The following is a 27,931-nucleotide window of genomic DNA, read 5'->3' on the forward strand; positions in this document are numbered from 1 at the left end:
TAATGAAAAATTTGAAAATAAAATGTAAAACAAAAAAATAAACATTTAAAAAAAATAAAAAAAAGCTCAAACTGATGTCAATGCTTTCTCTGTTTTGTACTCGCTCTAAACTTTTCACTTGCAAAGAACTTTGCTGTGCACTGCACACGTGCGTCAGGAAAGGAGGGACTTTGGCAAGCAGGGGGCGGTGTACTAGCAGGGTTAATGTGAGTAGCGTCCAGGATTCAATACACGGTAGGTCGCCCCTCCTTCCTTACCCGTGCTCCTTTGTGGTTTTGAGTGGGGAATGGGGTAGACTGTCGGTATTGGACTCGAGTTCGAAGCGCCTGCGTGGGTCCGCCCACGCTTTCGATAATTTAGAAAAAGGAATCGAGTTTGTATACGCCACACCACACTGCTCCTGTTGTAGGTTTTGTTTTTTTGGCGCGTGCTCTTTAGTTAGCGATGTATCGGGAAGGGGCGGGGCATAACCCCTGAATAGAGTATCGCGTGCCTTATAAAGTACGTGTTCTTTGGACGCCTTCTTCCGTGTAGGAATTAAAGGTAGGAAGTGCCGTTTTCGCTCTAATACGTGAGAACGGCTGTCCCTCCCCTCCATTTATGCATTTTATGTTTTTTATGATAGGCGTAAATCGGGTGTTTACACCAGCCATGAGGTGAGAAAACGTTGAGAGCTATGGGTTCAAGTTGAGGTAGACGCTAACTAGTTCGACGTCATCTGGCGTTTTCATGCTTTCACTCAATAAATAACGTTTGTGGGTGCTAAAGGTGTTATTGCTATTTCAAGTATGAGCCCTGATATTTTAATTGATCTGTTTTTGAGACTTAATGACACTAAATTTAAGCGTACCAAGTTTATAGGTGGGTCTCTTAATTAGCCTTAATTGCTTGTGAGGAGACCCCCACACTAAGGTTCTAAAATCAAGTGCTGCAACGTACCACCTAGTATAGTGGGGCTGGCACAGGGCCATCTTAAGCTTTTTTGGGGCACTGGGCATGGACATCTTTGGGGCCCACCTCAATCAAACCAAAGGAATTAAGAGATGAAGTGTATCTGGTGGCACCTCCCCTCCCCCACCGTGAGTAAATCCCTGCCTTGCAGTATTCAAAATAAGCATGCTTCCTCCCCTTACCCTCTTCATTCTTGCTCTAATCAGATTGATAAACAAGTAGCATTTGAAGGCCAACATTAGCAATCTACAAGAGGTTACTTCTGTTCTAGTATAGAAACATGATGCTTTTTATCAATAGCATCCGGGAAGGTATGCAGCCTGTAGTATTAATGCAGGACTGTATTTTAAACAGTACATGTAATCCAGAATAGGCAGAGAACTCAATTTAGCTGCCTCAGAGAATGCAAAAGTGTTCAAGCATAGATAGAGTAGACCAATTGTAAGGAAGGAGAAAGCTACACATACCATAGCATGGATAGTGGATGCAGATTAGAAGCTACCAGGAAGGTGCCTCTATCCAGTTAGACTGAGATTAGAAGTGGGACATGGTTTTCAAATAGCGTTGCCATTAGAGATCAAGGGAACAAGTGCCTGTGGTGTGCAGTATATCCATGCTCACTATTATAGTAGAAGCAACCCTATAGCCAGTGAAACCATGAGTGAGGCTTCTATGAAGATCATACACTGAGAAGGAAATCACACTGGGGGGCTGACAATTTTGAAAGGTTTAGGGACTGGCAACACTGAGAGGTTAGGCAATACAAGATTAAATGAGATGCCCAGGATCACATATTGCTTAAGGGGTGAAGCTGGGATTTGTGCCAACTCTGCAATTTCTGCATTTGAACACTTTCTTTTCCAGCTCTTACCATGTACTAAAACAATCTCATTTTATAAAACTGACTTGCAAAGTACACAAATCACATTTCCAAACCTGCCAATTTTTAAAATCAAAATATTACAGAAGGGTATTATGGAAAATGGCAATGATTCTAGTTACATTCTATCCATCATCAAGGGAAGTATATAAGTACTAGCATACCACTCGATGTGATTTAACAGATTTAATCTAGGTATGTCTTTTGTGCTTTTAAGCTTTAAATACTTCCAAAACAATGGCTTGTGAAATTGTCATTCATAAACGTGCAGAAAAACCTTTGACTTTTATACAAAAAGCAAACCAGTTGTGTGTGTCAAACAGACCTTAAAAATGCTTGCCCAATTCCTACACCATCTGGTCTGCTATCTCCTGTCTACCACCCCTTCCACTCAAATGGCCTACATAAAATGAAAGATCAAGTAATGAGCTAAACGGTGCCACCAGCATGCAAGAAGGCAAACCTCACAGAAGACAGCACAGTAATGCAAGATATATATGATTTGACCAGGATCACTATCGTCTGCTGGCAAAGCCGGGATACAAGCATGAACACTTTGGTTCCAGTCTTTTATTCACCTTTTGGACTAATCGTTTATGCTCAACTTTGGAGGGGATTGCCTAGGTTTTAGAACGCCCCATCTGAACAAACCAATTTCTAGACCTTTACCATACAAATGACATGTTAGTTTTTATAGCAACCCCTATCTAGTGCAGGAACATTGCTGATAATAGCACCTCTTATGCAAAATCAAGTACATATGCAGGTAGGTTTATAAACTTCAGACATAAGAAAGGTTCAGCCAGCCTTGCTGCAATGTGCTCTTCTAAACTTTCATATGAACACGCATCTCTGCGATGCGTGCTTAACACACTGAGCTAACTTCTGACCCATAGTGGCTCTCAATTTATCAATATGGATTCCAATTTGGCTATTGAACATGATCAACATAATTCCCACAAGAAGGAAAGAATGCTACAGAAGTTGTACAGTACGGAACACACAAACTATGTATTCCACAGTGAACACAGAAAGCATTACATGATTAATTGATCAAGGCAGAATGTACTTGTAAAACTTGTGTGTGTCAAACAGACCTTAAAAATGCTTGCCCAATGCCTACACCATATGGTCTGCTATCTCCTGTCTACCATCCCTTCCACTCAAATGGCCTACATAAAGTGAAAGATCAAGTAATGAGCTAAACAATGCCACCAGCATGCAAGAAGGCAAACCTCACAGAAGACAGCACAGTAATGCAAGATATATATGATTTGACCAGGATCACTGTATCGTCTGCTGATCACTTCCTCGAGTGGCCGTGATCATACTATGATTTGCAGCACTGACTGTCCAAGGCTGGTATTCAAAATTAAGAGACATCTTCTTGGGGGTGGCTCGGTTCTTAACAATGACTGTATTTCCAGGTCTTAGTTCCCGGTGATTAGCTTGTCGAGAAATGCTCTTGTTCGTTTAGTTTCATCTGGTTCAGGCGCTACCCACCAAGGGTGTATTGGAAGTTCTGCTTGTATGGCTACCCCAAACATGAGCGCTGCAGGGCTGATTCCTGTCGAGGAGAGTGGAGTCTGTCTATGGGTTCTCAGGAGTCGATACACTGCTTTCAGCCACAAGTGTCCTTTTTCCTTGGCAATACAGATAACTTTGTTGAGTGACCCCATAAATCGTTTAGCGTCACCATTCGCTTGTGGCCATCCTGGGGTGATACGTTTGTGCCGTACGTTGAGATCTTCAAAGAACTGGCGTGGTTCTTGGCTTGTGAAAGGTGGCCCACTGTCACTTTTGATCTGTGATGGGATCCCGTGTATTGCAAATATTTTCTCTAATGCAACAGTCATGTTCTCGGCATCAGTGGACGCCACATGTTCGACTTCAGGGTATCTGCTGAATTCATCAATTAAGACAAGAAGGTAGCCTTCTCCAGCAGTGGTGCAAAAATCGATACTGATAGTGTTATGCACCAACCATGGAAGATATGGTATGAATGGAAATGCACCTAACATGGATGCCATTAGTTCATGGTAACGGTCTAGTCTTCTACCAAGATGGCGTCCGAAACGTATATACATCATACGCACCGTAACATTGATGCGTTGTATCATCGTTTACTCAGAACTTTGGCCGCTGCTCTTGTTGCTTGTGTTTCTCTGTGTTACAGAAGCCTTTTTCTTCAACCTTACCCTTCGCATTTCTATCTGCAGTCACTCGCAGTGCCGTTTTTCTTACAGGTTTTTCTTTGTTTAGCAGTGTCTATCTGGTAAGATCACAGAGGTGTAAGCTCATCTTCTTCGGTACCTTTCCTCCCTCTTTATCTCCTATTAGCTTCTTTCCCTGTCTTTCGGGTCTATGCCCCTCATTCTTTTTCTCGCTATCTTATTTCTAACTGACCTACTCCTACCTTTCTTACGTTTCTTTTCTTTCTTCCGTGTGTCTGAGGCAGGATCCTTCTTTCTGTCAAGGCTCTCCGACCAGTATTCCTTTTGGTCAACCTCCTGCTGAGCCCTCGGTGCCGCCAGTCTTCGGTGCCGCTATCCTTCAGTGCCGCCAGTCCTACGGTGTTGCAGAACTTACAGTGCTGCCAGTCCTGCGGTGCATGCTGGATCCTGCAGTTCCCATCTATACCACTAAGACTGTTCTTGTCTTCCTATTCACATTGTAACTCTTCCAGCAGATCCAGCCAGCTGACTACAGCTCCCAGACTCCTTTTCTTCACAAGCTGGAACCACTTGTTCACAAACAGAGCTACATTTATTAGACTGAATCTTACTGGCACTTTCTCTCAAAGTCCCATCCGGCAGATCCAAGGACTACAACTGCTACACAAGGTTTTTTCAGCCAACGGCTTTTTCCCTGGAGTTTGGGACTGGCTCCTGGGAGGCCCCCGGATTTGGTACCCATCCGGTCACGGTGGGCTCCGGGGAGTTACGTCCTTATTTACATCAAAAGAAATCCAAAAAGTCAAAGAAATACCAAAGGAGATAAGATTGGGTGACTTCTACAAGCTCAACAGGAGATTCAGGTGAGGAGGAGTTGGGTGAATCAAAAGGGAAAGTTGTGAGTTTTGACAGTATACAACGCCAAAAAAAGATTCCGATGGCTACTCCAGAACAGATACCAGAGATGTGTAATGCCATCCAAGGCCTACAAGTTGATATGCAAGCACTCTAGGCGGAAAACCAAGCTTTACGTCACCAGATCTCTGTTAAAGACGAAGGAAGAGGTGATTTACCTGCAATGGCATTTTCCATGCCCAAGTACGACGGGAACCCCAAGGGTATAAAGGAGTTTCTTGACGCATGCTCAGTATATTTCTCTTTTAGAAGGAAGTCTTTTGAGTCTGGAAGAGCACGTGTAGGATTCCTAATATCCAACTTGACAGGTAATGCCTTGAGATGGGCAACACCCTTGGTAACGGCTGAATATCCGTCAGTGAATGACTATGGGCCTCATTACACGGTAGGTGCTAAACCATGGTGCTATTAGCACCATGGTTCATGCCGGTAATTTACTGATTCCGCCATGGCGGAATGGGGAATTACCACCCCATTCCGAGGTTGGCGGGGCGGTAATTCCCCATGCCGCCATGGCCCTTCCCCATTCCCATTTTTTCCCCATAGGGCATAATGGGAATGGGGAAGGCGCTAATTACGGTACCGCAATTAGCACCAAGGTCGCTTTTCGGGTCCCTACTTTAACGGCTGGTCTACACCAGCCGTTAAGGTCGGGTCCTGCAAAGGGTCCTCGTAGTAAGGCGGTAAGGGTTAACGGTCACCGGTAGCATTACCGGTGACTGTTAACCCTTACCGCCTTCCGTGTAATGAGGCCCTATGCCTTGTTTATTCGCAATCTGCAGATACGGTTCGAGAGGCCAGAGGTGCAGTACTCTACATATGAGGCACTATTGGATGTCAGACATGGGAACCAAGATGTGCAATCCTATGTATCTCAATTCCAGGGGTTGGCTACATTGGCCGGATGGCCAGAAACAGCCCAACAGACCCTATTTCGTAGAGGACTCCAGGAGGAGATAAAAGACGAATTAGCATGAGTAGCCAGACCAGACACTTTTGCTGAACTAGTAACTTTGGTTCTACGAATCGAATTCAGACTAAATGAGAGACGCTATGAGAAGAAAAGAGTTTGAGGAGGTCAGTCGAGCTACAACCCTCCTTCAATTCCTAAGGATCGATCCTCTACTGAAGAACCGATGCAGATCGGCGCTACCCGTGGACCTTTGACATCAGAAGAAAGGAGGCGCAGGCCTGAGCTGAACTTGTGTATTTGTATTTGTATTTATTTTATTTGTATAGCGCAGACCAGGCCCGGAGGCTACCGGGCGCATTTCTTAAGGCAATGGTTACATACGTTGCATACAGTGATGATATATCAACAATAAGTAAGGCATAGAAATAGACATGTGTAGGTGGTACATGGAATGTCAAGCAATGCATCCTTACTGATGTTGTTGCAGCACGTTTTAGCAAGAATCTTAGGCATTGGAGGAGGCGAGCCAGCATTTGGCTTTGTGTTTGAAGAGGTTGAAGGAGGGGAGGTTTCTAATAGTCAAGGGGACAGTATTCCACAGTTTGGCTGCCAGGACTGGGAAGCTAGAACCACCGGCTGTTTGGAGCTTGTATCTAGGTATCGATAGGCTCTGATTCAGGGTAGATCTAAGTGATCGAACTGGAGTGTACATCGTGAATCGTGAGGAGAGATACGTGGGGGCCAGATTGTTCAGGCATTTGTAAGTAAGGGCAAGCGATTTTAGTGAGATCCTTTGGGTGACTGACAACCAGTGAAGGTTCTTCCTAGTATCCGAGATGTGTGCTGATCTGGGTATATTGAGGGCTGCCCTGATGGCGTTATTTTGTATAATTTGGAGCTTGTCTAGGTTGCACTGATTAGTGCCCTGGTACAATGCATTGCAATAGTCAAGTTTAGACATGACCAGGGTCCTAGCTAGGGTAGTGCTGTGGGTCTTCCAAACACCAATTGAAGGATTGTACAGAGATTCCTTCCCAGCGTTCGGGAAACGCTCAACCTCGTGCCTCTGCAAGGGAGGTAACGGGGAGAGTGGCACAAGTCCTTGCACCACCAGATCAGGAGAAGGAGTAGAGGATAACAGATTCATGGTTTTTCAGGTTTCATTAGCCACTACAACAGGTCTTAAGATCCCAGTACTAGCCATGTTGGACTGCGGAGCAGCCGGCAACTTTTGAAATCTCCTGGACTGAAGACAATTGGATCCTTCTTCAACCCAAGAAGAGGATAATACCAGTAGAAGGAGTCGATGAACGTCATTTATCCTCTGGACCTATCACAATGGAGACATTTCCCATGCAGATATCAATGGGTAACCACAACAAAGAGATTATTTTTGATGTGCTTAGAGTGGCACACTTTCCCCTCATACTTGGGATATCTTGGTTGAGACTCCACAATCAGTGTATCAATTGGAATGCCAACCGATTGAGTTTTGATTCAGAATTCTGCAGAAGCAATTTTATTAAGGTACAACAACCCGAGGTACTATCTGCCTGCTTGGTAGCTCAACCTCATTTGACTATTTCAGCAATTCCGGTGCAGTACAAGGAATTTGAGGACGTATTCGAAGATGTTCTGCCCAAACGCCTTCCACCTCATTGCCCTGAAGACTGCAGCATAGAACTTAAGGAAGACATACCCTTACCTTTTGGGCGGATGTATTCATTATCTCAGCTAGAACGGACTGCGCTTAAAGAATACCTCGACTCCAACCTCAGCAACGGACTAATCAGAAGGTCAGTCTGCAGGTGGTGCATCTTTGTTTTTTGTAGCAAAGAAGGGTACCAAAGAACTTCACCCCTGTATCGACTACCGCAGGTTGAACAATATTACAGTTTGAGACAGATACCCCATCCCCCTCATCAGGGATATCCTAGAAGCAGCTAAAGACTCACAAATCTTCACTAAGATTGACCTACGTGGCGCATATCATTTGCTAAGAATACAACATGGCGATGAATGGAAGACCGCCTTTCGAACACCGTTGGGGCTATTCAAGTATTGTGTAATGCCTTGGTTTAGTAAATGCCACAGCGGTGTTCCAGAGATTCATGGACCGGGTGTTTGCCGATATGCTCAATGTTTCTGTTGTAGTATATCTGGATGATATTTTGATATTTTCCAATTCTCTCCATGAACATCGTACTCAGGTTAAGGTGGTTCTTCAGAGGCTAAGAGAGAACGATCTGTCTGCCAAACCTGAGAAGTGTTCATTCGAAGTTACAGAAATACCCTATCTTGGGTTCATAATTTCATCCACTGGAATACGGATGGATCCAGACAAGGTTAAGGCCATTCTCAGACTGCCGGTACTCTTTTCTGTCAAGGAGGTACAACGCTTTCTCGGACTGGCAAATTTCTACCGCTGCTTCGTTCCCCATTTTTCAGAGATTGTGTTACCTCTAACCTCTCTCCTTAAGAATGGAGTCTCCTTTACCTGGAACCCAGCGGTTCAGAAGGCCTTTTCCACAATAAAGGAGTTATTCACCACAGCTCCTGTTCTTATCCAACCAGACCAGTCAAAGCCTTTCATAGTTGAGACTGACACCTTGGGCGGCACTCTGGGAGCAGTATTATTGCAGGAGGACAGAGAAGGCCAGGAACACCCTATAGCCTATTACAAACCCTTACCATCTGTGAACGGAATTACTCTGTACTCGAGTGAGAATTGCTGGCCATGAGGATGGCGTGTGAGGAGTGGAGACACCTCTTACAAGGAGCAACCAATCCATTTCTCATACGTACAAACCATAGGAACCTAAGAGTACTCCAGCAGATGGAGTGTCGTAATTCCCTGTTCTCAAAACGGTTATAAGTCACAGGTAGGGATCTATCAGACTTCTTGCTCTGTGAGCATACACTTTTATCTACAAAAAGAAAGTCCGGAATTCAACAGGTGTCACTAAACACTCTTCCCACATAAAAAGTGGAAACTCAATATCACAAAATGTTATTAAGAATCTATATATTCCATCATAAAAATGATCATAGTACTTAAAACATACATTATGTTAAAAACCACACAAGTAGAATACACCGTAAGTGAGTGCTATTGTGATAACTCCCTTCGGATCATACACTGTGTGTGTATATCACACTCTGATTCCTATGCCACACTACTCATGGCCTCTTTCTTATAGGTGCAATACCAACAACCCGACTTGTACAAGTTTCTGTCCTTGATGTACAATAATGTAGGACATTCTTCAGGGGAAAATTGTCTTGTGCTGTGCTTAAAAATTCTTCTTTAGGGGGGAGCCCTGTTAAACAAAGAAATGGACACCCTATTAGTATCTGATAACCAAGTTTCAATCTTCATTTACATAAAATTAGCCCTTATCCCTAAAAGGGCAGGAAAAAACTGTATGTCATAATTACATACCTCTCTTCCCATTAATGAATCGTGAGCCTGTTCTGGTTGCAGATTCCCAATTTCTTCAGGAATTCTTGTGTTTCCTATTCCTCTCTTCTCTATAGTGTGTACAAAAAGGCACAAAATACATAAGGTAAATTTCCAAAAAATCCCATTTCTATTCATGACACGAAAGTTCACCGGTCAGAAAATAGTAATAGGTCTTACCTATCATAAAGAAGGATGTAGTCTGACTAAAACATCTCTCTGTCCCATATTCAATGTTCCACAGGGAACTTCTCTTGTGCAGATAGGCATCTACTCCACTATCCTGTATGGGTCGCAGTCTGTAATGACATACATCCCCAATAGTTGTATAAATCTCTGTACTGTTTGAAAGATGGAAACCCCCATCCCAAGTTAAACAAAAGGAAAATGGTGGCATTCCAAAACTCACTTTTAGGTATTTCTATTTGCTGCCCCTCACAAGTTCACCGCTGTATGGTCGCTAGTCGGATCCACTGACCCGCGAAAGAAATCGCGGTTAAAAAACGTCCCTAACGTGACGTCGTGACGTCATCACGCCCCCACGGCGCGTCGTGACGTCACGACGCCACGAGCGCCACCAATGGCATGCCCTGGGCCACCCCGGTGATTCTGGACCTAGTAGGCGCCCAAAGAAAAACACGCAGCCACAACAGTGCCGCTCATGTCTGGAACAGACACATTATCCAAAGTTGCATCCCTTCCTATTCAAGGTAATAGTGCCCCTAAACACGGCTCAGCTAGTACACACGTTCCACTTGAATATAAAAAAACACTGTTCCTTGATCTGGAAGGTGTCTTGTCCTACAGATAATGCATGGTACCCCTTCAGTGGCAACCGTTGCAGAGAATATTTACCAACAACACATCATCTCGCAGTCCAAAACACATATTGAACTTTACAAAAGTGTTCTATAGTAGCAGTGTCTCGTATCATTGCATACAAAAACATATTGTCATTGTTGGCATTTCATTCCACCCTCTAGGGCATAGTCTCCCTTCATGTCTAACAGTTGCAAACAACATACTTGTAAAACGTTACTTAACATAAAGCAGACACCATATTATGCAATTGCAAGGTATTCTATCTTGGCAGTACTTCTAATCATTGCATTATCACAACAGAGGCTCAAACAGATAAGCATCAACAAAAGTTCTAATGTACACATATCTCCATGATGCACTTTATCATTAGATTGTTATACCCAGGGAAAACTCTTATTCATTCTACCCACACATGGGAGAAAACGTAGTAATGGCTCTCGGATTCCCTCATTAGGCATTATGCCATTCAACTCCTTCATTTAAACCTTTGGTGTGGCTCGTGGACAAAAAAATCAATTTCTGCTCTAGATGTAATAATTTCCTGTTGATAACCGTCTGAGATTGCCCCTTAATCTGTTTCAAAATGTACCACTCAAAATCATTACATGAATGTTGCATTTCTGTGAAATGTTTGACCAAAGGTGCTTGCTCCACCTTATTCCTAATGCAACTCTTATGCTCAATCATTCTGATTCTGCATTTCCTATTTGTCTTGCCAATATACATCCGTTTACATGGGCATACAATCAAATAGATCACATTGTTCGTATGGCAATTGGTGTGTTCATTGATGTTCCACATCCTCTCCAATCCTAAATCGACAATGACAGTTTTTTTCGTTTGAGCGCACATAGAGCAGTTGCCACAGGGAAAATGACCGACCACTGGGGGGAGACCCCATAAATTGGTTTGTTGCAAGGGTTTCTTTCTATTGCTAACATCGTTTTTCATTACCAAATTTCGTACAGTGGTGCTTTTTTTAAAGGCTACAATGGGCCTACCCACTTCCTTGGTCATGATTTTGTTCCAATTTCGTGTTATAATACTCTTGATTTTGTATGATAAATTACTGAACGTATTTACGAACACCAACGGTGTCTCCTTTGTCCTGCTTTCTCTCTGGATTTGCTGATCCAGGAGAGCTTCTCGATTATTGTTAAAAGCCCTCTTGGCTGCTCTTTTAACCAAAGGAGTAGGATAGCCTCGATGTACCAACTTGGTAATCAAAACGTTGGCTCCATTCTCATATGATTCATTAGTGCTGCTGTTCTTTTTTAACCTCAAAAATTGCCCAAACGGCAAATTGTTCTTCACATGTTGGGCATGATGACTCCCAAATGGAGCAAAGCATTCTTATCAGTGACTTTGGTATATGGTCGGACAAGCAGAGTACCGTTCTGATGGTATATACAAATATCTAGGTAATTCACTTCCTTATTACTAACATTACTAGTAAATTTCAGATATCTATTCTCTTGATTGAGCCATTGCACAAAAAAGCCTGCTTCCTCTTCATTCCCCTTCCAGATAATGAAAACGTCGTCTATATAACGCAGTCAACAGAGGATATTATTCTGAAAAGGGTTGCGTTCATTATAGACTACCGTTTCCTCAAACATATTGACATACAAATTGGCAACATTAGGGGCCATGGCTGAACCCATAGCTGTTCCTTCAATTTGCTTGTAGAATTGCCCCATAAATTGAAAGAAGTTTTTTGTGAGGGCCATCTCTGTGCACCATTTGATAAATGAGTTAGCTACCGGACTTTCATCATCCCTTTTCAATAGAGTCTCCTCTAATACCTCCAAAGTGGCCAACTGAGGTATGTTAGTATATAGTGCTTGAATATCTAAGCACATGAGTAAATTATCCTCGGGGTCAAAAATGTTCCCCTCTATTCTGTTTATCGCGTCCGTGGTGTCTTTAATATAGCTTTTCATGCTAGGAATAAAGGGTCTCAAGTAAAAATGCACACATTTTGAAAGTGGTTCCAACACGGAACTCACTCCCGAGACGATAGGTCTCCCCGGCGGGTTCTCTAAACTTTTGTGGATTTTGGGCAAAGTGTAAAATATGGGTACACGACCATTCTCTCTAATGAGATATTCCCCCTCTTGTTTGCTAATCATGTGCTCATCAACAGCTTTCTGTACCTTATCTCGAATAATGTTCAGAAGGTCATTACTGGGATCTTTATCTATTTTCAAGTAATGGTTCTCATCTGCTAGTAGTCTTTCACACTCCTTGATATAATCGCTTCTATTTAATATAACAATCGCACCTCCCTTGTCGGCTTGGCGGATAATGATGTTGTCATTAGTACCCAGATTTCTCAAAATCTTCTGGTCTGTTGCACTCAAGTTAGAATGATGGGGGATGCCCTTAGTTTCCAACTTAATAACCTCCTCCAAAACCTTCTTTTCAAAAACCTTGGATTCTGCTGAGTGTGCAATGATAGGTACACAAAAAGTGGAAGGATTTCTTAAGCCACTCCAATTGTCCCCTTTGTCAAAGGTATTATTCAAAAAGAACTCTTTAAGGTGAACTTTCCTCATGAACTGGTTAAATTCGATCCTAAACTCAAAAGGATTGTGGGATTTGGTAAGTACAAAGTTCAGACCCCTATTAAGCACTTCTTCTTCTTTTCTTCAGGATTGGAGAGGATGTGGAACAGCAATGAACACACCAATTGCAATACGAACAATGTGATCTATTTGATTGTATGCCCATGTAAACGGATGTATATTGGCAAGACAGATAGGAAATGCAGAATCAGAATGATTGAGCATAAGAGTTGCATTAGGAATAAGGTGGAGCAAGCACCTTTGGTCAAACATTTCACAGAAATGCAACATTCATGTAATGATTTTGAGTGGTACATTTTGAAACAGAGTAAGGGGAAATCTCAGACGGTTATCAACAGAAAATTATTACATCTAGAGCAGAAATTGATTTTTTTTGTCCAAGAGCCACACCAAAGGTTTAAATGAAGGAGTTGAATGGCATAATGCCTAATGAGGGAATCAGAGAGCCATTACTACGTTTTCTCCCATGTGTGGGTAGAATGAATAAGAGTTTTCCCTGGGTATAACAATCTAATGATAAAGTGCTTCATGGAGATATGTGTACATTAGAACTTTTGTTGATGCTTATCTGTTTGAGCCTCTGTTGTGATAATGCAATGATTAGAAGTACTGCCAAGATAGAATGCCTTGCAATTGCATAATATGGTGTCTGCTTTATGTTAAGTAACGTTTTACAAGTATGTTGTTTGCAACTGTTAGACATGAAGGGAGACTATGCCCTAGAGGGTGGAATGAAATGCCAACAATGACGATATGTTTTTGTATGCAATGATACGACACTGCTACTATAGAACACTTTTGTAAAGTTCAATATGTGTTTTGGACTGCGAGATGATGTGTTGCTGGTAAATATTCTCTGCAACGGTTGCCACTGAAGGGGTACCATGCATTATCTGTAGGACAAGACACCTTCCAGATCAAGGAACAGTATTTTTTTATATTCAAGTGGAACGTGTGTACTAGCTGAGCCGTGTTTAGGGGCACTATTACCTTGAATAGGAAGGGATGCAACTTTGGATAATGTGTCTGTTCCAGACATGAGCGGCACTGTTGTGGCTGCGTGTTTTTCTTTGGGCGCCTACTAGGTCCAGAATGACCGGGGTGGCCCAGGGCATGCCATTGGTGGCGCTCGCGGCGTCGTGACGTCATGACGCGGCATGATGACGTCACGACGTCACGTTAGGGACGTTTTTTACCCGCGATTTTTTTCGCGGGTCAGTGGATCCGACTAGCGACCATACAGCGGTGAACTTGTGAGGGGCAGCAAATAGAAATACCTAAAAGTGAGTTTTGGAATGCCACCATTTTCCTTTTGTTTAACTTGGGATGGGGGTTTCCATCTTTCAAACAGTACAGAGATTTATACAACTATTGGGGATGTATGTCATTACAGACTGCGACCCATACAGGATAGTGGAGTAGATGCCTATCTGCACTTAAGAGAAGTTCCCTGTGGAACATTGAATATGGGACAGAGATGTTTTAGTCCGACTACATCCTTCTTTATGATAGGTAAGACCTATTACTATTTTTTGACCGGTGAACTTTCGTGTCATGAATAGAAATGGGATTTTTTGGAAATTTCCCTTATGTATTTTGTGCCTTTTTGTACACACTATAGAGAAGAGAGGAATAGGAAACACAAGAATTCCTGAAGAAATTGGGAATCTGCAGCCAGAACAGGCTCACGATTCATTAATGGGAAGAGAGGTATGTAATTATGACATACGGTTTTTTCCTGCCCTTTTAGGGATAAGGGCTAATTTTATGTAAATGAAGATTGAAACTTGGTTATCAGATACTAATAGGGTGTCCATTTCTTTGTTTAACAGGGCTCCCCCCTAAAGAAGAATTTTTAAGCACAGCACAAGACAATTTTCCCCTGAAGAATGTCCTACATTATTGTACATCAAGGACAGAAACTTGTACAAGTCGGGTTGTTGGTATTGCACCTATAAGAAAGAGGCCATGAGTAGTGTGGCATAGGAATCAGAGTGTGATATACACACACAGTGTATGATCCGAAGGGAGTTATCACAATAGCACTCACTTACGGTGTATTCTACTTGTGTGGTTTTTAACATAATGTATGTTTTATGTACTATGATCATTTTTATGATGGAATATATAGATTCTTAATAACATTTTGTGATATTGAGTTTCCACTTTTTATGTGGGAAGAGTGTTTAGTGACACCTGTTGAATTCCGGACTTTCTTTTTGTAGATAAGTGTCGTAATTCCCGCCATGCCTGATGGGTCTGTTATTTTTCCAACTTCGATTTCCAGATTACCTACATTCGGGGATCGCTGAATGGGGTAGCGGATGCTCTTTCCAGAAGTTGGCCTGAGGTCGGACAAGAGAAGGCGGCCTCGATCAATGAAGAAAGGATATTACCCAAACAAAGATTTATAGCCATGATCAATCGGTATCTCCAGAAGGTACAGGAGGGGTACAAGTTGTGCACGAAAAAGACTCCTGGGACTAAGGATCTGCAAGAGAGAGAAGGGTTATGGTTTTACAAGTCATCTCTTTTTCTACCCACTAAAGAACTCCAAGAACAAGCTCTCAGCTTTTGCCATGATCTTCCATTGGCTGGACATAGAGGTCAGAAGGCCACATATGAACTACTAACCCGAAGCTTTTGGTGGCCTTTCGATACGTACTGACGTTAATTCATATGTCAGATCTTGTTCGGTTTGTGCCGGAGCTAAGGTATCTAGACAGAAGCCTATTGGTTTATTACAACAACCTGACCTACCCACTCGCCCTTGGGAAAACATTTCTATGGATTTTATTGTGGACCTTCCTCCCTCTCAGGGAAGAACAGCCATAATGGTAACGGTTGATTCATTTTCCAAACAAGCCCATTTTTCTTCTTTAAAGGGAGTACCTTCGGCAGCAGAGACAGCCACAGTGTTTCTCAGAGACATAGTAAGACTACATGGACTGCCTCGAGTAATCATTTCTGATAGGGGCGTTCAGTTCACTTCAAAGTTCTGGTCCATACTTTGTAATGAGCTAGGAATCCATAGAGCATTGTCATCGTGTTAACACCCGCAGTCCAATGGACAGACGGAGAGACTCAACGCTACTCTTGAAGAGTACCTCCGTTGTTTCTGTAATAAGGAACAAGACCATTGAGAATCCTTGATCCCCATGGCAGAGTTTGTATATAACAATTGTCATGATGCCTACCCTCGGGCAGCTGGACCAAGTCCATTCGCCCCAGAAGCAGGCATCCGGACATCTGTTTAAACCTCAGAAGCCCCGGCTAGGGGCGATCTGAGTTCAGTCCTGGCGCCTTAGGCGCCGGGCTCATAGTAGAATCAGTCCTGGTGCCTAAGGCGCCAGGCTCATAGTCCTCACTTACCTCAGGCAGACCATGCTGCACATGCATCCAGGCCAACGTGAGACCTGGAGAGACTATTTTTCCACAAGGACTACTTTTCACTCGGGTGTGGTTCTAGGAACTTCTTACCTGGGACTACTTTCAAAGCTATTTAAACCACGCCCGATCTTCAACACACGCTTCACGTTAGTCTGCATTTAGCAGCGTAACGCTCACTGTGTCAGCAAACCTGCATCCAGCCTTCTGCCACGCCCGCCTTGAACACGGAGCCCCTAGCAGAGAAAGGAAAATAGAAGAAGAGGTTAGATTACAGACTTTAATCTGATAACTCACCTGATTTCGAATCCTGCATCACTCCGAGCCTGAAGGGACATTCTTCCGGCACGCATCGCATCCCAGCTACAGCGCCGCTCCATTTTCACCAGCCCACAGCATCTACGACTCGGCGCTGCCTCTGTCACTTTTTCAGTGATTTTCAACACCTGGGTAAAAGACAAGAAAAAGCAAGGTGAGCCTAAGGAGACTAAAAAGACACTCACTTTTATTACAAGACTTACCTGATTATCCCCGGAGGCTTTATCCTTCAATAAGCTGCATCTAGGAAAAAAGGAAAAGACAGTGAGCAATTCTCACGCACCTTTACAGGACAGTTTGGGTAATACAGACTGTTACCTGAACACCGCCAGCAACCTCCAGACAGAATTTGCCGCCGCAAATCAACAGGGGAGTGCAAGAGTGAACTTTGGACATTTTGAACTCTTTAAAAACTTGACAAACTCAGGACTCAATAATCGTCCAGAACCCCAACACCTAAAACCAGTGAAGTAACTGGTATCTACGCGCACCTGCATGCCACGCAGGAGGGAGAGCTCACCAATGAAAAATATAAGGTGAGAACACTGACTAGGAATATCGGAGGTGGCAAGTGGGGAGAACGGGAGCAGGAAGGGGGGCCTGCATTCACACCCACGGGGCTAAATACCTTTCTCCATCTACAGGAGATTATTTCTACGAGTCAAGCTTACAAGACTGAGGGGGTCCGTCCAGACGGTCATCTTTGCCCTACGCTTCACGCTGGTGGAGGCCGCAGCTGTCCGGGTTCGATGTACGCCCCTGTGGGAGCCAGGTGAGCGTAACAGAACGCGAAGCCTACCTAAATAAAAAACCCCCACCCGGGCGTTATGGAAACTTCTGAAACCGACCAACTAGCCCAACTGTTAGGGGAACTTAGGGCAGAGGTGCACTCTGCACGTCAAGAGACTAATGCCCTCAGGAGAGAACTTATTTTGTCAAAGGAACGCACTGATGATCTTGCTAGACAACTGCTGCAAAGCCAAGCTGGCCAAACACCACTACCTGGACTCGGAGGGAATCCAACTCCTGTCTCTTCGAGCAATCCTGTGCAAGTGGTTCTCCCAGGGAGCATCCCTCTAGCTCCACCCAAACGTTTTGCCGGGGACCTGAAAAGGTTTGCCGTGTTCATGAACCAGTGCCGCTTGCACTTCCTATGCAGACCAGGAGCCTTCCCAAACGACCAAGCCAAAGTAGCCTTTGTACTGTCGTACCTTAGTGGCAGCGCAGCAGATTGGTCAATCCCGCTGGTCAACCAGGATGACCCTCTTCTTCGGGATTTTCAAGGTTTTCAATTGAGTATGGAAAAGCTATTTGCCAGGCATTCGCAGGGTCAGGCCCTGGGTAACGAACTTTTATCCCTACGACAAAGCACTCAGGATCTGTTAACCTATATCGCAACCTTCAACAGGTTAGTGGTAGAAACCGGCTGGCCAGAGTTTATTTCATTGTGGGCTTCGGGTTGAACTCAAAGATGTTTTGGCCAAAGTGGTGAACCCACCCCAGGATTGCATAGAATATATAGACTTAGTAGTCCAGTTAGACCACCGACTCCAGAATCGAAAGGCTGATCGAGCTAAATTTGAGAATCGAGTTCTGGTCAAACCACATGTTACCTCCAAAGGAACTGACACATCAGAATCCATGCAGATCGGGGGGGTTAAGGGACCCTTAACGCAAAAAGAAAGACAAAGAAGACGACAAATGCAATTGTGCCTTTATTGTGGGGCTTCAGGACATTTTCTAAGATATTGCCCAATTAAACCATCCAAGAAGGTAGCCGGAGTAGCTGTTAGAAATCAAACAAAGCCTGAATCGGGAAACGACCACGCCCGACAAGCGTAGAGGTCCGCTTACCGAGCTTGAAGAAGGACACTCAGACCTCGCATCTAATCATACCAATGGTCCTCATTTATCCTAGACTCCCATCATGTATGCACGCAGCAAGGGCATATATCGATAGCGGGGCCGTAGGAAACTATATGGACCATAAATTGGCTTCTAAGATGAATCTATCTCTCTGCAAAAAGACCGCTCCGGATGTCGTCACCACAGTCGATGGAACTGAAATTGCCTCAGGGCCTGTAACTCATTCCACTACAGAGATGACATTGCTGGGTCAGGATGGGCATTGAGAGACTATTGTGTTTGACTTAATCAAAGCCCCACAGTTCCAAATAATACTGGGGATACCTTGGTTAGAAACACATAATCCTTGAATTGATTGGCGAGAGAAGAGAATAACCTTCCCGTATTGTGCACACACCTGCTACCCGGAAAAACACTTGAACAAAGGCCTTGCCACAGTCACTACTCCAGTCGTGCAGTTACCTCAGGAATACCAAGAATTCCAGGATGTTTTCCAAAAAGAACGGGCAAATACCTTACCGCCACACAGATCATATGATTGTCAAATCGACCTCATCCCCGGTGCACAACCCCCATGCAGCAGAATCTACGCCCTCACGGAACCCGAAAATCTGCACCTACGACAATATCTAGACCAATACCTAGCTAATGGTTTCAAAACATTCGTCCATCCAAGTCCCCTGTTTCCTCAGCTTTGTTCTTCGTACCGAAGAAGGAAGGTGACCTTAGAACATGTATAGACTACCACGCATTAAACCAGATTACTGTAAAGAACCGATACCTATGACCTTTGATCCCCGAGTTACTAGACCAGGTAAAGGATGCTTGCATTTACACTAAATTAGATCTCAGAGGGGCATATCATTTGGTACGTGTAAAGAAGGGCGACAAATGGAAAACTGCCTTCCGCACCAAATACGGATTGTTCGAATATCAGGTGATGCCCTTTGGGTTGTGCAATGCACCAGCAGCCTTCCAGTATTTTATGAACGATGTCCTTTGTGAACTCATCGACGTTTGTGTTGTTTACATTGATGACATTCTAGTGTACTCTTCCTCAGAATCAGATCATGTTGAGCACGTTTGAGCAGTCCTTCAGAAAGTACGTCAGCACAAGTTATTTGCAAAACTGGAAAATTGCGTTTTTCATACCATGGAAGTAGTTCCTGGGATTTATCTTGACTCCAAAAGGAGTCCGAATGGACTCTCGAAAAGTGGATGCAATCCTCAAATGGCCATCACCCAATTCAGTTAAAGGAGTACAAAGCATGCTCGGATTTGCTAATTTCTACCGCAGATTTATTCCAGACTTCTCACAGATTGTACACCCCATCACAGCACTTTTGCGAAAAAACAAACGCTTCTTGTGGACCGAAGAGGCTGAAAGAGCCTTCCAGGAGTTGAAGTCGAAATTCACATCAGCACCTGTCTTGAAGCATCCACGTCCCGAACTTCCATACATAGTCGAAACAGATGCGTCCAGTTTAGCCATGGGGGCTGTCCTGTCCCAGAAGGATCCTGAAACCGGTCAACTTCATCCTGTAGCCTTTTGGTCCAGAAAGGTTTCGGCCCCCGAATTAAACTATGCAGTTACCGATAAAGAATTGTTAGCCATCAAATCCGCTTTCAAAGCTTGGAGATGTTACCTTCTCGGTGCTAGGCACACCATCACAGTAATCACTGACCACAGGAACCTGCAGTATTTAAAAACAGCCAAGCCCCAATAATCCCGTCAACTCCGATGGGTGCTATTCTTCGCCAAATTCAATTTCGTGATTACTTATCGACCTGGTTGCAAGAATGGTAAGGCAGATGCCTTAACCCGAATAGGAATGGGAGAAGCATTTTCGAACCCAGAACCAGTACCCATAATTCCAGGACAAAGAATCCTCGGCGTAACTACTTTACAGACTTTGGAAGATATTCATTTAAAGATTCAACAACTTTTCGATTCAACAGCCCTGCAGGACTGGAACAAAAGAGGCCCAGATTATTCAGTCATTAATGAGTTACCCTACTATCAAGGGCGTCTGTTTTTACCACACAAGGAACTGCAAGAACTGGTAATCTCCAATTACCATGATGCTTTGATGGAAGGACACCCAGGTATTGCCAAGACTGAAGCTAAAATTAAAAGACAATTCTGGCGGCCCACCTGGCGAAAGGACATAAAGTCATTTGTGTTGTCTTGTGGGATCTGCGCCCAAAACAAAACCCAGAAGAAGAAACAAGCCGGTCTTTTACAGCCTTTGGATATTCCGCCTACACCTTGGCACACTTTGACCCTAGACTTTTACAGATCTACCTCCATGTAATGGGTTTAACACAATTCTAGTAGTTGTTGACCATTTTTCCAAGATGTCTCACTTTATTCCTTTAAAGGGATTACCTTCCGCTTCAGTTTTGGCCAAGGAATTCCTTGAAAACATCGTTCGAGTTCATGGATTTCCTTCTGTATTGGTGTCAGATCGAGGTAGTCAATTCATTTCGCAATTCTGGAAGAAATGTTGCCAACTAGCACAAATCGACGTGAGGTTATCTACTAGTCACCATTCCCAGACCGATGGTCAGACGGAAAGGACCAACCAGACTCTGGAACAATACCTACGTTGCATGTTACATCAGACCGAGGGCAATTGGAACGATATATTATGGATTGCCGAATACGCATACAATAACTCAGTACATTCTGGAACCGGACAAAGCCCCTTTTATACCATTTATGGTCATCATCCTCGAACCTCAGAACTTGATTCACCCCAACACTTGGAAATGCCAGCAGTGACCCATCTGCATTCTACTATTACTCACGCCTTTAAGGAAGCAACTGAACATATGAAAAAAGCAAAGGAGAAATACAAGAAGAATGCCGATCAGCATAGGAGTGACATTCCCCATTATCAGATTGGAGATCAAGTTTGGCTGGCAACCAGACACATACCCCTAAAAGGGACTCGAACTTTTAATCCTAGATATTTGGGGCCTTACACCATTAAAAAAATTATCTACCCGGTAGCAGTTAAATTAGAATTGCCCTCTAGTATGCGGATCCATCCCGTCTTCCATGTTTCACTTCTAAAACCAGTTCAACCCGGAACAAGATTAGCCAAGCCACCTGACCCCATCCTAATAGACGGAGAACCTGAATTCGAGGAAAGGTCATGGGAACCCTGTGACCACGTCCATGCACCTCGATTAGTGAAGAAATTCCATCTGAACTTCCCAGGCAAACCAGGGGCCAGAGGAAGAACAACCTTAGGGGGGGCCTTGAGGGGGAGTGCTGTCATAATGCCTACCCCGGGCAGCTGGACCAAGCCCATTCGCCCCGGAAGCAGGCATCCGGACATCTGTTTAAACCTCAGAAGCCCCGGCTAGGGGCTATCTGGGTTCAGTCCTGGCGCCTTAGGCGCCAGGCTCATAGTCATCACTTACCTCAGGCAGACCATGCTGCACATGCATCCAGGCCAACGTGAGACCTGGAGGGACTATTTTTCCACAAGGACTACTTTTCACTCGGGTGTGGTTCTAGGGACTTGTTACCTGGGACTACTTTCAAAGCTATTTAAACCACGCCCGATCTTCAACACACGCTTCACGTTATTCTGCATTTAGCAGCATAACGCTCATCGTGTCAGCAAACTTGCATCCAGCCTTCTGCCTCGAACACGGAGCTCCTAGGAGAGAAAGGAAAATAGAAGAAGAGTTTACATTACAGACTTTAATCTGATACCTCACCTGATTTCGGATCCTGCATCACTCCGAGCCTGAAGGGACATTCTTCCGGCACGCGTTGCATCCCAGCTACAGCGCCACTCCATTTTCACCAGCCCACAGCATCTCCGACTCGGCGCTGCCTCCGTCACTTTTTCGGTGATTTTTTTTCAACACCTGGGGAAAAGACAAGAAAAAGCAAGGTGAGCCTAAAGAGACTAAAAAAACAATCACTTATATTACAAGACTTACCTGATTATCACCGGAGTCTTTATCCTTCAATACGCTGCATCTAGGAAAAAAGGAAAAGACAGTGGGCAATTCTCACGCACCTTTACAGGACAGTTTGGGTAATACAGACTCTTACCTGAACACCGCCAGCAACCTCCAGACAGAATTTGCCGCCGCAAATCAACAGGGGAGTGCAAGAGTGAACTTTGGACATTTTGAACTCTTTAAAAACTTGGCAAACTCAGGACTCAATCGTCCAGAACCCCAACACCTAAAACCAGTGAAGTAACTGGTATCTACGCGCCCCTGCATGCCACGCAGGATGGAGAGCTCACCAATCAAAAATATAAGGTGAGAACACGGACTAGGAATATTGGAGGTGGCAAGTGGGGAGAACGGGAGCAGGGAGGGGGGTCTGCATTCACACCCACGAGGCTAAATACCTTTCTCCATCTACAGGAGAATATTTCTACGAGTCAAGCTTACAAGACTGAGGGGGTCCGTCCAGACGGTCATCTTTGCCCTACGCTTCACGCTGGTCGAGGCCGCAGCTGTCTGGGTTCGATCTACGCCCCTTTGGGAGCCAGGTGAGCGTAACGACAATACCTGCCACACAGCGATTAGTATGAGTCCTTTTCAGTGCACTTACGGCTATCACCCCCACTTTTTGCCTGAGATCGGTTTCAGTAATACCAAGGCGCCATCCGTGGGCAAGATATTGGCTGAGCTTCAGCAAATACATACTTCTGCTCTACACACTTTGGAGGAGAGTAGAAAGAACTACAAGAAATACGCTGACACAAAGAGAAGACCAGTTCCACAATGGGGTCCAGGGTCACAAGTCTGGTTATCCACCAGATACTTACCCAGGTGGGCACGATTAGGCAAATTTACCCTGAGATACCTTGGTCCTTTTCGGATAGAGGCTCAGATCAATCCTGTAGCGTACAAGCTAAAACTACCTGCTCGATTCAGTAGAATACACCCTGTATTCCATACCTCCTTGCTGAAGAATCATATTGAGGACCCATTCCTCAGAAGGACCAGGAATAAGGATATCAAGACTTCTGCGGTTCCAGAAGAGTATGAGGTAGCCAGATTGATAGATTCACGATACAGACATGGGACACTGCAATATCTGGTTCATTGGAAGGGTGTGCATAAAGAAACACAACTGCCCGTTATGGTACTCGGACCCCAACTGACTCTATGACACCAGTTTCGGTGGTCATATTTATTATTTTTTTTCTCTTCCTGGTTTCCCCGTGTCACATCACCGGCCACTCTCTGGCACGTGACACCACAACTGGCATGCCTTTCCGGCGGCATGGCTGATTACCTGCAAGCTACTGCTCCTTCCGTTGCTCTTCACCCTGTGCGCAGCACCTTCTTCCACGCTGCCTGCCCGAGATCATGTAAGGGCTTTGGCGGGGCAGCAGCGTGTGGGATTTTGTTGCTGCTTGCAGAGCGGGCCCTCGCCTTCTTCTTTGTAATTTGAGGAGCTCTGGTCGCAGAGGTAGCTGCCTTTGCCCGGTGGCGGGAGCAAGCAAACTGCTGGATGGGCGATGCCACAGGGCTGCGGGCTGCACCTCACCATGGCAGCATGAGCACCCTCTTCTCGGAGGGCTGCACCCAAGGAGAATATGCCGGCCGTGCGCTGGGTATCTACTCTCTCCTTCTTGCGCCACTGCATGCTGCTGCCTCTTCTTTCGGGGAACACCATGGTGGCCGAGCCCCCCTTTCCCTTTTTTCTTTTTTTATGGGAAAGACTGGGCGTATCACAGGGGTTTTCCTCGTCACCATTATTGTGGGGCTGGCGGTGGGCACACAGCAAGCCTCACAGTTGCTGGGGGGCCCAGCACCCTGTTGGGTTGCAGTGTTCACCCGGACTTAGTCGTTGCAGGGCAGGACCCTGATAGGCCATGGGGACACGGCATGGATCCCGGGAGCATCCGAGATGGAGGGTGCCTTTGGTGGACCCAGGGTACCAGGCTGATCTCGGGGGCCCAGACTAGGAGGGACCTGCAGGATTGTGATCACACAGTGTGGGCCTGCAGGACAAGGCAGCAGGACCGTGGTCACACGGTGTGGGCCTGCAGGCCAAAATGAAAGATGGACACATGACTTCCATTGTTGGAGTCTTCAGCCGTTCTGAGGCACGTGCTTGTAGGAACTTCATTTATTAGGTCGAGCCATGACAGTCGCAGCCCATCTTGAAAGGGCAATACACTCGGAAGTGTCGCACATAACACTCCTCCTTAAAATGGCAATACACTTGTCAGGGTCACACATAACACCACCCAACAATATAAAACTGCGTGTAGCAGGCAAATCTAAACCACTTAATTTGTCCTCCAAGCTGGCCTTTGTGACAAAATTCAGACACTTTTCCAAACGATCATGTTATAAACCAGCAGTGTTGCACTTGTACATCTTCTTATTGAATGGAAGGTCCATTTTGGTTACTGCAAGGCACAACTGTCTGTGCCTGCGTCCCTTGGGAGGCAATGCTTGGCTTACTTAATGATAATCTTCATTACTTCTACTCTTCCTCGTTACACTGCTTATTCATGAGTTAACAATCACCATGTCAGGAACGCTATCTTATTTCTGCTATTTTTACACACCCTGCCCCTGCCACCAGGTGTATAACACCCCAACTTCGCATCCTACTTTAGTTAGTTGTCACTCTTTTGGACCATTACATTTTTGCTGTGTGGGTCGAGATTATATATGTACTGTAAAGAGGAAGAGTGGGATTAGGAGTAATGAAGATTACCAGTAAGTATTGTGGGTATTCTCAGTACTTATTCATGATGCATACCTACTCTATGGTATTTTAGCTGTACCCTTACCCTGGTTGTAGAATTCATGCCCATTCACTTTGCTGCTGATTAACCTGTACGTTAACCCTCTTACTATGGATTTATTAATCTTAATGAATCACCTGAATTCTCCCTTAGTGAATTGCGCTGAAGTTGGGGATATAGAAGTCATCATAACTGTTGATTGGGACTGTGATTGTACCGATTACTTTGAAAACACTGAACTAGGGTTAATGTGCCATCCTAATATCACTTGTAATAATTCCTGATACCATAGTACTAGTACGACTTCATGGAAAGTTGGGCCATGTACATGGTTAACGGGAATCTGCATGATGATATTCAGTGATCTTCAACCTGGCACAATGGTAGTACTTACTCAGTAATGTATTATCTACTTGTGGGTGAGGATATATGTACTAGTTCTCATTACTTCGAAAAACATAGAACAGCTTTGAGTGATCATTCTTTTCTAATCTTAAATCTCAATTTTATTGGAAATAAACTTGGTAGGATTGGTCCAATAGAGCTTGAGCTGAATTCCGCTGGTAACAACATGGTGTGGTCTGAGTTCAAGTATATCTACATTTAATATCTGGTTATTTTACCTATGGAATTTGGAAGGTAATTACTGATACAGCAGTTTATTGCGTCCTAAAATCTTACACGTTTTGTTGATGGATATACCCAAATCTAATACGCATGTTAATTTTGCCAGGGGTTCCTGTTCATATGGGCATCATAACCATATACTTGACATAGTAGTTAAATGCAAAATAAAACAAAATTGCGAAGACATTTAAGAGCATTGACTAATGACACGTATACCTTTTTAAAAACAAGATTATTACAAAGTAATTTAAGCGTAATTATAAAGATTGGATAACACAATCTAGATAAACTATGGTAACGCAAGATGGTAAACTTGTTTAAAAGTTATGGCAACGAAAAAGTCTAGAAATTGATGAGTAGAGTTGGCACACACTCAGTTGGTAAAGTAATCAATCTAACACCTGCCTCTATTTTGGAACACTATTCAAAGATTTATACTTGGATAGTGGCCATTGTGGCCATTGTAAATTCGCCTTAAAAGAAATAATCTTGATTGGCATTTATCCTTTTCTAAAGACGACATTGTTGACTTAATTTTAAAAAACGAAAAAGTCAAGAGCTCTAGGCCCTAATGGTGTATCTAATTGTATGCTTAAGGGAGACCTCAGCTTATGGGGTGGAATATTGGAGGTCATGCATTAAAACTCTTATGACATATCAGATTATACCTTACAGCTAGCATTTTCCCATATTATCCCCATGTATAAAAAAGGGGACAGAACAGATCCATTCAACGTTTGCCCAATTGCACTGCTAGATGTCACTTGCAAGGTCTTTGTCTCTGTGATATTGCAGAATCTTGAACAATGGGTCTCAGCTACTAATCGTCTTTCAAAATATCAAATGGGTTTCTGCCGCTTTTAAGGAACCAATACTAACGGTTTGATTATGAACCTATTGCGTATGGAGGCGATCGTGAAGAAGTGATAAAATACACATCTCGCTAGGTAAGACTATTTTGGGGCCTTTGACACAGTTAACCTTGAATTATTATGGCAAAAGCTGCATGGCTAGTGTATGCCAGATAGTCTTCTTAAATTGATTATTTTCTTTCATAATGATACTTTTCTCCAGCCAGATTAAATTCAAAAGGTAGTCTCACCAATTCAATAGAGATCTTTTAGAGGCTTAAGGTAAGGGCGTATCCTTATCCCGTGCCTTTTTAACCTGCATTTATCTGATCTGGGTGAGGTGCTGATCAAAGCACCTCCATTCCCAACAAGACTGGGGACTTTACCCTTCCAATGTTTGGCATATACCGACATCCTTATATTATTGGATCAGATCCCAACCGGACTACAGCGGTCAGTAAAGGCCCTTCAAGAATATGTACACAATAACTACTTGGACATTAATACTAAGAAAACAATGTCCTACTTTTCAAAGTCAATTATAAATCAGAATTTAAATTGGTATATTAATAATTGCATACTAGTTGTTCTGAAGGAATTCACTTATGTGGGCTATCGTATTAGGAATATACAAATCAATTTGTATATTTATGAATGAAAATCTTTCCACTCATCGCTCAGATGAAGAAGATTGTACAAATATTGTAAATTGTCACTTATTCCGTTAATTAATTTTTAAAAGAAAAACGTTGTGCCAAAGATTGTTGATGGGTGATAATTTAAACTAAAATAATGAATGGTATTCCTAGGGAAAGATATACATTTTGATTTGGTGAGCTGTATTGCTACTGCCATCTTGTGTTCCGGTAACCATTATAAGACAGGAGTTGGGGCTGCTATCACTCCAAGTGTTAGTACCCTGGATAGTGCTCCAGATAAGATTTTGAAGTGGGAGTAATTTACTCCCATTATTTTTTGGGGAGTAAAAATGTAAGTCCATTTCCCAATAGATGTATTTTATAAGCGAGTAAAAAGAAATTCTTTGGAAAACTGGAAAAAACAGAATATTTATTTTTAATAATTCATTGTACTTAGTTATTCATGCACATTAAAATATACATGTTTACTACTTCCAAACAAGCAGTAATAATAGTAGTTTCCCCCTTTGGTTCTTCAGGTCCAAACATATCCATGGAGCTGTTTAGGGGAAAGCAGGGTCACAAGGTCCTACGTGTCTGTTTCCTATTTTTTGTTGGTAGAATTTCTACTCCCTAGTTTTATGTTTTGGGAGCTTTTACCTATTTTTAGGGGATAAAAGCGGTAGACATACTGCCTATCAGTAGGGCTGACCCTGGAGATCATTGGGGCTTTATGGTAAACTTTTAGAACCCTTGAAGAACACAATCTATGAAGAATTATACCTGCTG

At 43.7% G+C, this 27,931-nt stretch overlaps 1 protein-coding gene across 1 annotated transcript in view; it reads left to right on the forward strand.

Moving 5' to 3' along the window:
• The first annotated feature begins 396 nt into the window (after positions 1 to 396).
• Positions 397 to 27,931, forward strand: part of ZSWIM7 (zinc finger SWIM-type containing 7) — a 1,030,928-nt gene continuing 1,003,393 nt past the window's right edge. Inside the window, exon 1 of the mRNA XM_069615228.1 lies at positions 397 to 543. The gene's annotated coding sequence lies outside the window, so the exon portion shown is untranslated. The remainder of the gene's footprint in view (positions 544 to 27,931) is intronic.

This window comes from Ambystoma mexicanum, chromosome 9, assembly GCF_040938575.1.
Source record: "Ambystoma mexicanum isolate Mex_15411 chromosome 9, UKY_AmexF1_1, whole genome shotgun sequence".
NCBI lineage: Eukaryota > Metazoa > Chordata > Amphibia > Caudata > Ambystomatidae > Ambystoma > Ambystoma mexicanum.